Source organism: Grus americana, chromosome 4, assembly GCF_028858705.1.
Source record: "Grus americana isolate bGruAme1 chromosome 4, bGruAme1.mat, whole genome shotgun sequence".
Classification (NCBI taxonomy): Eukaryota; Metazoa; Chordata; class Aves; order Gruiformes; family Gruidae; genus Grus; species Grus americana.
In genome coordinates, this window is record NC_072855.1 from 37,888,892 (window position 1) to 37,905,045 (window position 16,154).

Below are 16,154 nucleotides of genomic sequence, written 5' to 3' on the forward strand. Positions count from 1 at the left end.
TTTATGTTTCAGTACACTTTCTGACTAGCCAAAAAAGTTCAATGAGTCATTTCAAAGCAATTTTTTCAAAGTAAAAAAAATTGGAAGCAATTATATTATATTGTAAATCATTAACCTGTAGTTGTTTTCCTAAAATTAAAAATGTATTAAATATTTATTTATATATTGTGTATTTAGTCTATATTTACAGGCATGCATATACGGTGTATATTTAGGCACTATATTTATATAGTCTATACAGTCTATAATTATATATACATAAAGAGTATACTTAGAACTGGTGAATAACTTATAACCATTGACTCATCAAATAAATGTAGTCACTAGAAACACCAGTGAAATACTCATTTCTAGTGATTTACACAGCATCATATAGGAACATACAGGATCATATAGGACCAATCTCAGAGGGACAGACAGAATTTAATTTCAGATGCAGTCATCTCTGATCTCAGTTACTGTGTTTGGCACCATGGAAGCTCTAAATGGTTGAATTAAAAAGGCTGGCTTGGTTTTCCATTTTGGGGTGTAAGAATATTCAAAACTGACATAATTTGAGGAGGTTTCTATAGAATGTATGTTGCTGATTTTTTTTTTTTTTTAAGATATAGCACATGGCTTAATTTTGTTAACCTGTCATGGAAAGGTAGATGTTACCTGTTTTCACTTTCTTCAAAACATTTCAGAGGTCTGATCAACCAGATAGGCAAGACAGGTTTTAAAAAACTTGTGGCATCTAACACAAGAGGGATTATAAAACGGCTGATGACAGAAGCAGCAGTGAAGGAAAGGGAGCCAATGTTGAGCCAGTACATGCATAGGAAGCTCTTTTATCTAATGTAACTGAGTATCTCTTGTTTGCAACTCTATTGTGTTGCGAAGAGGAGACAAAATTCAGCAATAGTTTTAAGCCCTGTCATCATTTAAGGAGGCTAGTTTAACAGGATCAAAACACATTTCCTGGACTTAATGAACTCCTTACTTCCAAATAAAGTCTGGCTATGTGAGAAGTCTGTTACAGTCATGGATTATTGCTTAAATTCTCTCATAAAATATGTCTTTACTGTCCTTTCCCCACTGAGAGAATTTTCACATTCTACAATTCTTGAACCTCAGCTGTTCTACATGAACATAGATCTACATGTAGATCTACATATAGAAAATCAACTAGATTTGAATTGCAACAGTGAGAACTAACAGCAAAAAGTACATAGGAATGAACTTTAGGTATTCTTCTAAGAATTCAGGGGACAGAGGGTGAGTATTTCCTAACTCAAGGCAAAGCAATAAAGAAACAAATTAGCGAGCACAGTAGCTGAGGGAACAATAAATATGTCCAGTAAGTCAGACACAGTGCATATGTGGCTGATAATTTAACACCATGAAAGGGGATTACAAATCTGCAGTGGTGCAGTGAAACACTATGGAAGAGATTTAGTGCAAGCAACACAAGGTAGCTTTAACAGTTGACAAAAGATAACAAAGAAAAAGCACAAATAGTGTCACAGATTTCATAATACTAAAGGACATAAGGCCATATGGAATTTGAACATGTAGACATTGCATCACTCTTAGCATTGGCTTAATCTCTACCCTTTTGAGCAGTAGTTTGGCTGGCAAATAGAAAAAAAAATCATTAAGGACAGGCTATCTTAAAAAAAGAAAAAGCTTTAAAGTAAGCTTTGGCAATTTGAAAAATCAATTCATGTGCCTAGATTCATACTTTAAAGAAATATAAATCCCTAACCTAATCTACTACGAAGTAGCATAAGAAATAAATCAAGTGTTTTTGATAGTCTCCTGAACTACTTTAATGCTGATCTCTGTAGAAGAGTTGCATTATTATTGAAACGCGAATCTCACACAATTAATATTTTATACTTCTAGGAGTAGCATCTCAGGCTAGGACTGAGACAAATGGCCTAGAAATAAAATCACAAGATGTCCTAAGAAGTATTTGCTATTGCTAACCTGGTTCCATTAACTACTTCTGCCCTTTTTCCATTAAAATTACAGATCTGAAAGACCACAGTTTTCCAGTCTATCATGGGAAAAAAAGAAAAAAAATTGAAACAATAATTAAAACTAATTTGGTAAATCAAGTAATGGCAGCAAACACATACACTACTGATATGTATCACACATAATAATGATTTGATAAATATTTACCAAATAACACTTCAAAAAAAAGTGTGCTGATGAAAGGCCACATACATATATTTTCCATCAAGAGCTCCCATAACATTGAGTGAATTTTCTTAAATGTTTCAAATTACAATTTTCTAAATTCCAAAATGTTCTCTTACCTAACTAATCTTTGTCAACGAAAACAAACAAGAAAACCAACCTCTCAGACTTTAACACATTGGCAATAAAGCTTTGTAAGAACAAAGTTATTTAAATGGCATTATCTGCTATTTGTCTTATTCTATATTGCTATTTTTTCCCCACTGAGTGCTAATAAGTGCTTGCTGTTGAAGAGGTTTACATTTAACATCTGTCACTTGTATCCAGAAGTAGCACCTACAGGGAACTGTCAAATAGATTGTTATTCTCCTCTGTAGTACCAGCAAATCTGTCTCACATCATTTACATACAGATAGTTATAGGCATTCATCAAATCATTATGCTGACTGCCTCACTATTCTAATGTATAATGTCTCTTTAATGAGCCTCAAAAAATACAATATTCCGTGATTTATGACTGCTTAACTGAAAAATTATACAGATTGACAAAAACTCATCATAAAGCATTTTTTGTGTTCCCACTACCTTGCACTTTAAATTTAACAATGACTCTTGATCTAATCTGACGATTTGTTTCTTTGACAAAAGAAATTATCAAATTTTAACGCACTAGACTTCCCAGTCACTGCTGTTTTAATATACTTTCCCTTCAATGAGAGAGCAGTACAGAATTTGACAAATTAAAATCGACCCATTTTTGTCAAAGAAATAAATGTATTGGACAATCTGTTTCAATATTATTGTATGTCAATTACTGTATACTTCCCAACTTATCATGTGGAATACTGCCACACCAGTCATGCACAAGTGACTCATAAATGAGCCAATTTACATGTTGAAGTAAATTGAACTATGCTTTATTGTACAAACTTCAATTATTTCATACACAAATGGTTACTACTGAAAAACAGCTCTGCCATTAAAAGCATGCTGAAGTATTACAAACATACCTAAAACAGCAAACAGAAAGCTGAGAACAAGAGGTAAATGCTTCATTCACTTGACTGCACTCAGGCATTATATGGAGTTCAGTTCCTCCAGCTACATCTCCATGTGTTTATATGCAATATCAGCGTTCTGCTGGGACCATTGTGTTTTGACTATCCAAGCTGAAAAGGCTTGCAAACAGTGCTCATCGTAGCCATTGGCAGCAAGAGTTTTCACTAAGCTTTAGAAAACATGATACTTTGTTTCTGACAAATTTACAACTTGTAGTGGAATGCTTTCAGCCTGTAAGAAAGTGTTAAGCTCTGTCTGAAGTTTCTCCCATAACAGAGATAACTGTAACTTTTTACTCCCCGGTTCAATATAGTTTGAACTTACACTATAACCAGTCAGTACATGACTCCCTCTCCTCCGCTCAGCCATTCATTTCCATGAAAGTTTTAGAAGCATAGTACTGAGACCTTTCCCTCTTTCAAAATGCTACCCCTTCCAGAAGGTTCAAATGTAATGAGAGCAGATATAAACAAATAAGCATTAATATAACCTTGCACTGCCTGATCTCGTAAGCATCACTTCCTATTTCCAAATCATGAAACCAAGCTAAAAAGACTATCCATTCAATGCAGCAGAAATGTATAGAGATTTAAGCAACAGATGGCAAGCTGCAATCCCTAGATCCCTGCAAAAAGTCAACTTCAAGCAAAAAATCATACAAAACAACTTACAATACTACTGCGTATTTAAGAGCCTTTTCAGTAGATGCATATATATTATGACAGAAAATAAAGTGCAGAAATTACACTGATATGTTTGACCCTGACAGCATTAAATGCTCAGTAACAATTCTCATTTCGTAATTTTAGACGCACATTTTAGTTCCTTCGCACTGAATATTCCAGTTAATGTCAATGTCTGAATTTCAATGATTTAAAGGAGTCGAACTTCTAAAGAATATAGGTATATTATCAATGAACACACTGTATTTTATCATCTGGGAGAATTTGCATGCCTACACATTTCAACCATATAAAATGACAGCCTATCAAATAAGCCAGTACAACATTCTCTCTTGGTTTTTTTCAGTTGATAAATGACAAAACCTCCATGGTGTTGTTTTGTATGTGAAATTTATAACTCTGAATCCAGAAAACTAGTATTCCAACCCAAATACCTGTTACAAATAACTGAAGACCCAAATTTATACACCTGGATACTTTGTGAATTCAAAATATCTCAAACCATCCATTCATTCCCATAACATTAAGGAGGTTTATATCTCAGCTTGCAGTAGTGTGATAAAATCCAATTTACAAAAAATATTCAATAATTACTAATCACAACAGATTATGTGTTAGACTGTCATTCTGACCATCTCAGAATTATGTTTCTGTGTCCCTTGATATTAACTGTGAGGCACATAAACAGGAGTAACCATGGACAGTAATTGTATGCTATGTCTGTTAGTATTGATATTGTAAAGCTGTGCTAATACTAATTTAAAAGCTAGATGTGATTATGACTGGTTGTGAGTCTTTGTGACATAGAGAGAAGGTGATAAGCACAAAGTAAATACAGCTACCCCTATAGCCCCTTCACCTTACAACTCTATTTCTTGCTTTTCTTGCCTTGTAACTTCATTGTTACATCTGCCATAGTGTACAGAGTTACCACTTCTAAAAACTGGCTAATAGTGTTTGTGACTCTTGATTTTCTTTTCTCAATCTGAATTTCAGAAAAGACAGCAGAGGAACATCTGTCAGAAGATGCTTTAAGCCTTTGCATTGCTCTTTCTTATGTGTGCACATACATATATGGCAGTGTTGCTCTAGTAGAATACTAAATTAGCCATTTTCCTTGTATTGTGCTGAATTACCCACGAACCCAACAAAATTTTATGCAATATGTTTCACACTGACTGAGCCTACTTACAGGAAGGTGGTGCTGTAAGTGGATTCAATACTTCAATCAGCGTAGTCTGCACATAGAAGAAAATCCAGTGTTCTGTTCCTGTGATTAATTTTCTGTCTTTCTGTAGATACACCTAGGAAATAACCAGTATAGGGTAAGTATGAATAAATATAGAAAATAACATAACCCAATTTATTAGAAATAAAAAAAAGAACACATTGAGTGATAATTTACTGCAAAGACCATACCATTATTCATCAATTTGCAATTATGACATTATACAAGGCAAAAGTTTAAATTTTGTCTTTGTTTAATCCTGCACTACCCAAGTGATTCCAGAGTTGTTCAATCTCAAGGATGGTAAATAGAATCAAACAGCTCTTATCATTACACCTAAACAGCCATCTGGTGGCCTGAGAGGAGAAACATAATGACCACAGAGGGAATTGGTCCAGCCTTCCAAAACAGCACAACCAGGTTTCCATTCAGCATATAGAACTGTAGAATACATTAAATAAGTAGTCATGTTGATTTTAAAAGTAGAGTTTATTCACAATTTTTATTTGGTCTTTCAGTAGAAACAGAAGCAGCAGCTTCTATTCCTTCTCCTGGTTCCTATTTACATACTTAGCAGAATTCAACAGAAAATTAATTAAGAAGTGATAGGAATAAGGCATAAAGAGAGCCTGTTTATGTGTCCTGATATTTCTTATAGTCAGCAGGGTTCACTGTATCTTGCTTCACATCTAAAAGAGTACTGCCAAGTGCCAGTTTGATCTCTTTTTAAACAGCTGAAGTCAAAGCTGGACCATCCTCCAGATAAAAAATCTACTCCAGGGAGTTAACCATTCGTACTTTACAAAGACCTTTTTCTCATCTCTTGCATCTAGGCTTTGCTCCAAATTACACCCTGCTACTTCTTGTTATATCTGAACCAGAGAGAGCAAACAGTTTATGCTGATCTCCTTTTGCAACAATTTTATATATACCTATCCTTGTTCTTCTCATTTCCTAGGTTAAATTAACCTGGTTCTAAGTCTTCTTTTGTTGCCTTTAATAATTTCATGAACTATCAACAACTAGGTACATTGTATTGTTTGTCCTTGTTGAAAACCTGGACAACTTGAGCCTACAAGTTGTTTCACTGGACGCTTACGCATTACGCTCCTAAAGATCTGTGGAGAAAGAGCTCTAGTGGATCTTGGTTTAGCAGTTTCAGATATTCTATCCCTTGTGCACTGCCATAGACTATCAACCCAGTAAATGGGTAGGTAGAAATTAGTATGCTATGACTCAAATTCATAAAGGGTGATAGAAGCATGAAATGTTTTCAGATTTGCTAAAGGACGTCTGCCAAGCATTTTAGCACTTCTTGAGCTCTGCTACTGCTGATATGAAGGGAGGGCAGACACTTGTGGAAGAAAGTAAAAAGCCTGGAACCAGGTGCACATGTAACAGTATGGCATAGTGAATATACTGTTCCCATAGTCTTTCCTGAAGCGTTAGAGGGGATTCCCTGTCTTGTATGTGCGAAGTTAGTTACTCCTACTCAGTGTCTGTGCTTGCTCTTATCAAACTGAATGTCTATTGTTTTCTGTATTTTCTGGAATTTATTGTGGTTATTTTGAACTTGAGTCCTGTCTTCTAATATGACTGCAGCAAGAGTAGCATCTACTGTATTACCGAAACTACCAACGAAGTTATGGAATAATCTTAGACCCAGTACAGACTGTTATGGTATTACACTCCTCCCCCCTACCCTCGGTTACCGGGGAAAAGAGTAACTGTAAATAAATAAAAACCCTTTTTTTAAAAAACCAAACAACCGAACTTGCATACTAACTTTAGATCAGTCTTATCTAGACCACAGTTCATTAGCTTTCTTAAGAGAGTGCCATGTGTGATTATCAAAACTGCAGTTTACTAAATTCAAGTTACATCGTATCTCTTCTACCCCTTCAGGCTTGCTGCAATATTTTTTAAAGAGATACAGTAGGTCTCACTTGTTCCCTACAAATCTATGCTAGCTGTTCATTCTCACCATCTCATGCAGATGCTTAGGAAGAACAGTTTGATAATTTAAGATTCCTCATGGAAATTCAGTTAAAAGAACTATCTACAATTCTCTGGATATTTCTTCAGGTCTTACTGCCAGTCCCTTTCTGAGCTTTTGAAATTTCACCACCCCTAAGTTCACAAATAGTTGTTACTATTTATCAGGTAAAGATTTGTTTTTTCCATGTATGCATATCTTCCGGCTTCAGAAATGATAGAGACAATAGTCCCTGTACAAAATAAAGACCTGAACAAAGACAGTTCTTTGCTTCTAGTTGAGATAGCCTTGCAGTTAGATAATTTGTACTGATTTTTCTAAGACAAGGCATGAGTTTCTGTGTAATTAATTTGTTTAAATAGCTAAAGTCATTGCATGCTAATGTATTGCTCATCCTAGATTCCAATACTGCCCTATGAATTTTCTACCACTTTCTCTACACTGCTTACCTCACACAAAGAGGCTAACAGAACATGAGATAGGTAATTAACTGTTTATGTTTCATTTTTAAAGTTTTATGCAATTGTACATGGATTTGTCCCACCATTCCCTCTGATCTTTTGAGTTAAGATTTGAGTAACAGTATCCTTAGATGTTTAGCTTGCAGTAATTTTCATACACAGAATGGGTTTTCCTATTCTTTCAGTATGTTTAAAAAAGAAAATGTTGTCTGTTATGTTTTTAAATGCAAATGACTTTCAAAATGGATGCTCCTGTTTTGGGACATCTACATTACATTACTGGGTCAAGCTCTTTAAATAGAGAGGTGTATTCATCAGATTACTGGAAGTATTTTACTTAAAGGAAAGAACACAGAAGACAAAACCAGATGACTCTAAGACCACTTGGAGCATGTGTCTCATCTCACCAGGTTCAGCTGTTCCAGCTCATGGAGGAGGTAACAGAGGCAGGTCTGAGTTAACCACATGTGTACACATGTGTGTGCAAAGACTGCCCTGACATAACCTATCCCTCACTTTATCCTCTTAACAAACTGAGCTTAATAGTGAGTGTCACGTTGTTTGGTGTTCCTATACTCTGTCACAGAAATTGGTGAAGGATGTGGGGATTGATCTGGCTACTTCTCCTATAAAGAACTACATGTTCATAGCAACAAATGATTTTATATGCCTTTACCACCTGTATTTTTTCAGCTTCTCTGCTATTCTAGCTCAGTTTTGCCCTTCTCAACACTTGGTCCTCTCTGGTCTATCAGCTTGCTTCCTTTAATATTGGGATGAAAATTAGGGACTACAACTTTCCACAAATCTTAGTATGTACCATACACTTCTACTGCAGGATTATGAGCAAAATTATCATTCACTGCACAAGGAAAGTTTAACACAAGAGGATGCCCAAAACAAATGCACTGAAGTTCACCTCCCCACCACCGCCCCCCCTCCCCCCCATGCAGCCTTCTGCTCAAGCAAGGCCGTGGGATGGTCGTCTCTTTGGCATATAAAAGCAATGAGAAATGTCAGCTGTCCCTGGCGAGAAGACTATGTTAACATCTGTATCTCATTTTAAGTACTAGATTAATTTTTTTTCATAAGACTTTCTTTGGCTTCTCTACTCTTTAATACCCCACCCTTAACATATAAAATGACCCTAAGAAAAGCAGTTCAGCCCTGTAATTCTACTACTTCCATGATAACAGGATCCCAGATAAGGAATATCTATCAAAATAGTGTCAGAAAATTATCTGTTCATTCCAGTCTCCTTTTTTGCTTTATATTTCTTATCTTCCAGCAGCACATGCCTGGGCTTCTACCCAACATCCCTCACAAAGCTCATAGACAAAATAAATAAAAACTAAAAAACTTTTAAAAAAACCCCAAAACCAAAACCCCACAAAACAAAACCACCCAAAAAAATCCCCACTCCTTTCCCCTTTCCAAGGCTGGGCTTTTTTAAACTCCCCTTTATTTCTCTTTCCATGACTAAATGGTAACCTGCCTAGAAACCTTTACCATTTCCTAAACCCCTTCCAGTCAAGAAAGCTGAAGACTCACCTCTCACATCGGCCGAATTTTGCTCCTCGGCCTCCCTCCACCTGGCTACCCCTCACAACCCTCTCCCTCCTCATGCACATTTGATGCCTAACCACAGGCTGCCTCTCCTAAACTATGCAGTTTAAGGCTGAAAAAACCCACCCGTCTTTAAAGGACAAAAAGAACAGTTCCTGGGCCTACAAAACACTTCTGAAAACACCCCTACTTCTTGAGGGACCCCTACACCTCAGCAAGAAAAAAGCCCGAAGCACACAAACAGCATTCGATACTCCGGGCCTCAGCGGCACCCACTGCGTCACAATTAACTCCGTGACAGACAACCAGGCCAACACTTCCTCACACCACTCAGGGCCGCCGCAGCCTCCTCCCACCCCGCCGCCAGAGGGCGCCCGGCCGCCACCTGCGAGAGCGCGCGGCGCTCCCGCCCGGCGCTCCCACCCGGCGCTGCCCACCGTCCCCTGGTCTTTTGGCGGGCTCCGAGCCCGCGAGGAGCGGCGGGGCCGGGGTCGCTGCCGAGGGGCCGCTGCCAGCTTGGCGGAGCAAGGCGGCTCTGCGCCGTCCGGGGAGCGGCCGCGGATCCCGCCGGGGGCGCGGAAGAGTGAGGCTCGCAGGCAGCGGCCCGGCGGAGCGTGGGCGGCGGCGCCCGGCGGGGCTACCCGGAGCTGCGCGCCGGCAGCAAGGAAGCGGCTACAGGGAAGCTGTTGCCACTGCTCTGTGGGGTAGGGAGCTTAGTGACAAGAGATGGGCAAAAAGCTGAGGTACTCCATGCCTTTTTTCTCCAGGGTTTTCACTGGTAAGGCTAATGTGGCCACGTGAGAGCAAGGAGTGGATTGCTTAACCCACTTGGACAGTGCAAGTCTATGGGCCGAGGCAGGAAGCATCCCCAGAGGTGTTCATGGAGCTCGTGGATGCCACTGCGAGGCTGCTGCCTGTCCTCTTTGCAATGTTTGTGATGACTTGAAGGTAGCTGCTGTGACATTCCTCTTCAAGACAAGCAGAAAGCAGGACTCAGGGAACTACAGGCAAGTCAGCCCTAACTCAGTCCCTGGATAGGTTGTGAACCAGATCTTCTCGGAAGCCATTTCTTGCTGGAGCAGCAAGCACAGGCAGGTCCCACCTAACCAACCGCCTTGCTCTCTGTGGTGGGGTGACTGGCACCTGTGGACGTTGGGAAGGCAGCGGATGTTGTGCATCTTCATTTTAGCAAGGCCTTTGGCACAGTCTCCCATAGTTGACTTACCACCAAACTGGTGAGAAAAAGGCTGGACAAGTGGATTAAAAGGTGGATGGGAAATTGTCTGGACTGCCAAGGCTCAGAGAGCTGTGATCAGTAGTGCAAAGTCCAGCTGGCAGCCAGTAGTTTAATGTCTTCATTGACAACCTGGACAGCAGAGAGCACTCTCAGCAAACCTACGGATGACACTGAATTGGAGGAGGCAGTCAATACACTGGACAGCAGGGCTGCTAGTTAGAGGAACCTGAACAGGCCAGAGAAATGGGCTGACCAGAAGCTTGTGGAGTGCAACAAGAGCAAGTGCAGGGCCTTGAGTCTGCGATGGAAACAACCCATGCAGGAAGGGGGGCGGAGTGCAGGCTGGGGACTAACTGTCTGGCAAGCCACTCTACAAAGAACGCCCTGGGAGTCCTGATGGACAAGGCGAACATGAGCCAACAGTTGTGCCTGTGCAGAGTATGCCAACTGCATCCTGCTATGTACTACTAAGAGTGTAGGCAGCATATCCAGAAAAGTGATCCTTCCCCTCTGCTTGGCACTTGTAAGATCACATCTGGAGTACTATGCCCAGTTTTGGGCTCACTAGTACATGAAGGATATCAACATAGTGACTCCAGCAGAAGACCAACAAGATGGTCAGGGGAGTGGAAAGCATGATGTACAAGGACAGGCTAAGAGAACTGGGCCTGTTCAGCTTGGAGAAGAGAAAGCTAAGGGGACACCTTATTGCTACGTAAAATTATTTCATCAGAAGAAAAAAAGATGATGCCAGACTCCTATCAGAGGTGCACAGTGATAGGGCAAGAGGTAACAGACACAAATGGAAGCATGAAAAATTTCAATTAGATACTTGGGGAGGGGGGAGAAATTAACATGATGGTGGTTAAATGTGGCAACAGGTTGCCCAGAGAAGTGATGGAGTCCATTCTGGGGATGTTTAAGACTTAACTTGACACAGCCATGACCATTCTGATGTCATTATACCTGTTTCGAGTAGGATGTTAGACTAGATGGCCTCTGGGTGTCCTTTCTGAGCTAAACAATAATTCTGTGATAAAACCTAAAATTATAGTATTTACAGAGAGAGTTTTTGAAAACTCAGAAAATGTTAAAAAATAAATAACTACACCATTTGCATATCACTATTTATCATATCTTTTAAATGTATGCAAAGCTAAATTCCTTTTCAAATAGGTATTGCTATCTGAAACAGACATGTGCAGGGTATGGATGAATGGTGTTTTGCAAAAAGCAGATCCAAAGTATAAGAAACTTTGTGTCATTTAAAGTTTGAGAATGGTTGTTATATGTTGCCTAGCACAATGCTAAAAAAATTGCTTAGATTTCTTAGAAATATCTACTTTGATGTCTTCTTATGATTTTTTCAATTATTTTCCATGCAGATAATTAAGGCAACCTTCAGACGCATTTCTTTTGGTTATGGATATATCATTTCCAGCGTAAGTAACATATTTTCAGAATTATATAAAAATGGGATTATCATATTTATTGTTGCTATCATTTTTTGCCTTTTAAAATATGGAAGATGATTTAATTTTCTACAAGTAAAAATACAGCTTTCTTGTACAGTGTATGCTATAGACCACATGGCCTCTACAGAAAAATTATGTCCAATTACTATCTTAAAAATTATGAAGCTCATTTCCAATAAGATCTCTGAGAAAATGACTGTGAAGAAGCATGAAACTACAAAAAAAGGTCGTCTTAAGATGAAAAGTAGTGTGTAAGCTTGCTGTTTGAAAATATCAAACTACTTTATTTATGAAGAATGTAATCATAAGTCTTTACCACTGCATAACTAAATGTCACACTTTCTGAAAATGTGGCTTTGATAGCAAGATGGTTTAAGAAGTTTACTCTGAAATTGCCAAAAGGAAGAAATAAATTGCACCAGATTTGATACTTACGTTATTATGTTATACGTGGTCTGTGGAAGCCCACATACTTCACACTTGGATACCATGAAAATATTATATAGATAATTCTTTAAACAATATGTATGTTGTGAGGTGTTATGAAGCCATAATGAGTTCATGATGCAATTCATGCTGCCCAGGAAGGGTTAGTTAGTTAAAGCAACAGCAATTTAATCAATATCTTACTATGAGCACAGTATGAGAAAAGAAGGCCTGCAACCCAACACCCAGAGAAGTTTGAACAATACTTACTTGTGAACACTTAGAGCTTACTAAAGCTAAAAATGTTTCTCTAAATTAATTCTGCTTTTATGAAAAAAAGGAGGAAAGTTTCTAGCCATTTCTTTCCCTTGCAACCTGTAGTTTTTTAATAAAATCCAGGTATGACTGAATGAACCCAGAGTTATCTGGCTACTGTGGACAGCAAATTTCAAATACGGTGCTCTCAGCTGGCTTTTTTGCTACTGAACCTATAAGGTGTATTAAAATGAAATGAAATTTTATTTTTTAAAAGTTCTTGATTATTGGAAATTGCAAAGACCACCACAGAAAACAGCAACTTAAAATACACTTGAATCTAATAGCACCTTCTAATTATGAAATAAGACTTTAAAATTTGGTCTCATTTTTACCATCTGTAGTCTTTAATATTCAAGAAATTTCAAGGACCTCCAGCAGAAGGAGAAAATATGCCTTAATACATAGGGAAAAAGAAGTACTGCAAATGATGATAACAAAGGATTTATTTTTTTAGGTACAAATGTCTATAAAACCTGGCTAAATGTGTAGCTTTCATGTTTTAATGTTCATTATATTGTGTCAACTGAATGTGATTTACACTTTCAATACCCTTACTATACCTGAACTGTGATATAAACCACTTTAATACAGTAATACTGTGTTTCACTAACTTTTCTTTTCCTCTAAAGATTTTTGGGTGAATTAATTATAGCCAAGACAGCAAATATAAATATCCTGATCTCACTAGAGCTACAGTTATTTTATTTTTATTATCCAAGACCTTTACATACAAGCAACAGCACATCATGATTTAGTCCACTGAGTGTGACAGGCCACTATTTATGATTTGACAGGATATCACTGTAGTAGGTAGGCTGACTATTTAATGTCTCTAGAAAGTCTCTTATGGCCTTCACTAACGCATAAAATTAACTTTCATTGTCCTCTTGCCTGAGCACCGATGACAAAATGTAATCTTATTATAAGAGAGAAAATGTCTAATGGTAGTTTCTTTAGTAAAACATTTTTCTTCAGAGATTTAATTTATAAAGTTTCATCTTGCATGAATTATATTCAGTGCTTCAAAGCACATAGTAACCTTTTGGTATTTCTGTGGTCCTCCTTTGGTGTACTGTACAAACCCTCAGAAGTGACATATCGTCAAACTGTCAAGAATCTACTTGATGCATGTCAAAGCCTCGCTATTCAGAACTAGTGAACCCAGACACCTGAGCAGTAAAAAAACCAGTGAATTTTTACTCTGTACCTTCACTATAATGACTACCTCAGCAAAGTAGTAATAGCTCTTGGCAAACAACATTCATCTGGGCTGAAAAACTGTCAGCAGCAATATGGTAGATGTCAATTAGAATAAAGTATGAGATGCAAACACATTTGCCAATTACATGCATTAGACCTCATAATGACTGATGTCACAAATGTAGTTTGGTGATAAATTATCTTAAGGACAGTAATTATATTTTTCCATCAGTTGAATGTACCCATTTTGAAGTTACAAAACGAGATCCACAGAAAAAGTCTCACTTTAGACAACAGAAACAACAGGAATATCATGGGGTGGGGTTGCTTGCTGCTTGTTTTTTTCCAGATAGACCCAGCTGCGACTTATAAGAAAAATAAATATTATTCAATTTTTTATTATATATTATTTGCAAGGAAAATAGATGTGTGTGGCATCTTTATAAAACAAGTACACTGATGATTTTAAAAGACAGACAATTTTGAAATGTGTTGAAGACATTATGGCAACTTAGACTGGAGAATAAATAACTGTTCTAAAATTAGCATTACCAAAATAATTACATGACTCCAAATAAGGAAAAAAGGGAATGGATAATTGAAAATGGGGAGGATGGCATCCAAGATATAGTGTAAGAAGAAATGGGAACAGTGATAAGAGACAGTGATAGGTGCATACAAAGCTACCTGGCAGTATATCCATTATTGGCAATTTTTAGATCAAGATGGGAAGTGGGACTTGATGATCCCTATGGTTCCCTTCCAACTGGAGATATTCTATGATTCTATGATTTAGTATTTTCCTAAATGTTCATGTTTAAATACTAATATCAACACCTTAGTTCAAACAGAAATCAGAAAGATTCTATAGCCTATGTTACCAATATGATCAGAACTATACTTTTTGGCCTAAATGTGTGTGTGTATATATATATTTAAAAAAAATAAAAATTAAAGGTACCATGCAATAAAAATCAACTCCTGGGAAAAAAAAAATGGGGTTAATTATTTCACTGATGAACTGTATCCATGCAGAATGGAAATAACTGCCTTTACAAAAAGAACAACAAAAAATATTCCTTTAGACAACAAAAAGGGATTGGATCGAAAACTGAAGTTAGGCCTGATTTCTAAGTAAGTAGTTAAACACAGACAAGGCAGGGAGTGTGCGTGTATTATAATGTATGTATTAACAACATTAGTAATCTATGAATGAATGTAATTTGAGAATCTAAATTCCCTATATCATGAAAGGGAGAGATGGTGTGTTTAAAAGACATTTAATTTTAGAACACTTAAAATAAGTGCCTCAAGTTTGGACAGTGTGGCTAGACCTCATTGTACCTTTCTATCTGCTGTTCGTTTACTAGCATACTCTGATCAGACTATTTTACAGTGAGGCAAGTCTTGCATCAGAGCAACTAATGAGTTAACAAAAATACTTAGGTAGTTAAAAAAGTAACTAGGAAGGATTAGAGTAAGATTCAGAAAATTAGAGGTTAAAAAGGTTTGATTTATTTATTTTGTTTTAATAGGTACTTGATCTGTGTTAGTTAAGGAAGCAGAAATAGAGAGAAACAAGAATAAATTGGAGGTCACTGTACAGAAAAAAATAGCCAGAATAAATATACTGAAAAAACTTTTGGGATTCATGCATTTGAAAAAAATCCAGATGAAAGAGCAAAGATCACGTAGCAGAGTTAGTGTACATACAGTAAAATGCTTAGGTTGATTTTGCAATGCTGTAAGGAAATAACCTTTCATAAACAACATAGTTTCCACAGAGTTTCTGTATTCCCATTTTCCTGGACTATTTTACCCCACACAAGACTTGTCCACTTGCCTCCTCTATCTCCAGCATCACCTTACTGATATTTAATTTTTAGCTGATGTTCAAACTTAAATCAAGCTTTTCTACATTTGTAAAAGATAGATAGCACTGTGTTTAGGTAAATAGAAAGATGTTACGTTAGCTCTTTTGCTACTTAAGCCTTAATCAATTGAACAGTCTCTGCAGTTTCCTTAGTTCTTTTGTACGATTTTAGAATTGAGTGACCAGAGATTCACATATTTTTCCACACTTGGAATACGTAGTTGATGGTATTTTCCATTTTTCCATAAGTCAGAAAAATTTTATTTGCCTAACTACAACTACCTTAAATATTAAATTACGATTGTCAGAATTCTGTTCACAAAGACTATAAGATACCTTCCTAAGAGTCAATACCTTTAAAACCTCCTATTAGTTATCTAAAATCATACTTGGTTTTCTCCCAGTTGAATTACTGTCTTTGATTTTTTTTTATTTCAACTGCCAT

The 16,154-nt window shown here is 37.3% G+C and overlaps 1 long non-coding RNA gene across 1 annotated transcript in view; it reads right to left on the reverse strand.

Moving 5' to 3' along the window:
• Nucleotides 1-16,154, reverse strand: part of LOC129205941 (uncharacterized) — a 355,144-nt gene that overhangs the window by 293,187 nt on the left and 45,803 nt on the right. The window contains exon 2 of the long non-coding RNA XR_008576923.1: nucleotides 5,122-5,233. This is a non-coding gene — a long non-coding RNA (uncharacterized LOC129205941). The remainder of the gene's footprint in view (nucleotides 1-5,121; nucleotides 5,234-16,154) is intronic.